Consider the following 529-nt stretch of genomic DNA (forward strand, 5'->3'; position numbering starts at 1 on the left):
TTTTTTTTTTAAGAGAGTAAAGGGAATGAAGGGAGATTGGTTGTTAGTGTTTATTTTTAACTAAAAAAATGCTATATGGCCTATGAGGCAAAAAGGTGTAGCCACCAATGGGAGAGGTTTGGTTATGAACAATTGCAGAAATAAAAATTGATACACCACAGTTTTATTTAGCAGCCCTTCTCTTTATAGGAAGGAAAGATAATAGAATTTTGACATCAGTGAGAATTTTATCACTTGTGTGGCTAGTTGTCACACATTACGGTTAGAAAAAGATGGGTAAGGAGATTTGGGCTTCTGGACTCTGCCACAAACGTCTAGCACCTTGGGAAAGTCAGCACCTCAATTTCCTCATCTGGTAAAAGCACTAGGTTAACACAAGTGATTTCTAAAATATGTTCTAGCCTTAAATTCTATCACTATTTTAGTTCATATTAATTTCATGCTAACAAGACCAACTGTTAAATATATTTGGTTAAAACAGTTTCAGTTACACCATCCACCTAATCAAGCTAAACTTTTATGTGCCAGT

This window comes from Orycteropus afer, unplaced genomic scaffold (genome assembly GCF_000298275.1).
Source record: "Orycteropus afer afer isolate SDZICR_OR568_19922 unplaced genomic scaffold, OryAfe1.0 scaffold00097, whole genome shotgun sequence".
In the NCBI taxonomy this organism is placed as follows: domain Eukaryota; kingdom Metazoa; phylum Chordata; class Mammalia; order Tubulidentata; family Orycteropodidae; genus Orycteropus; species Orycteropus afer.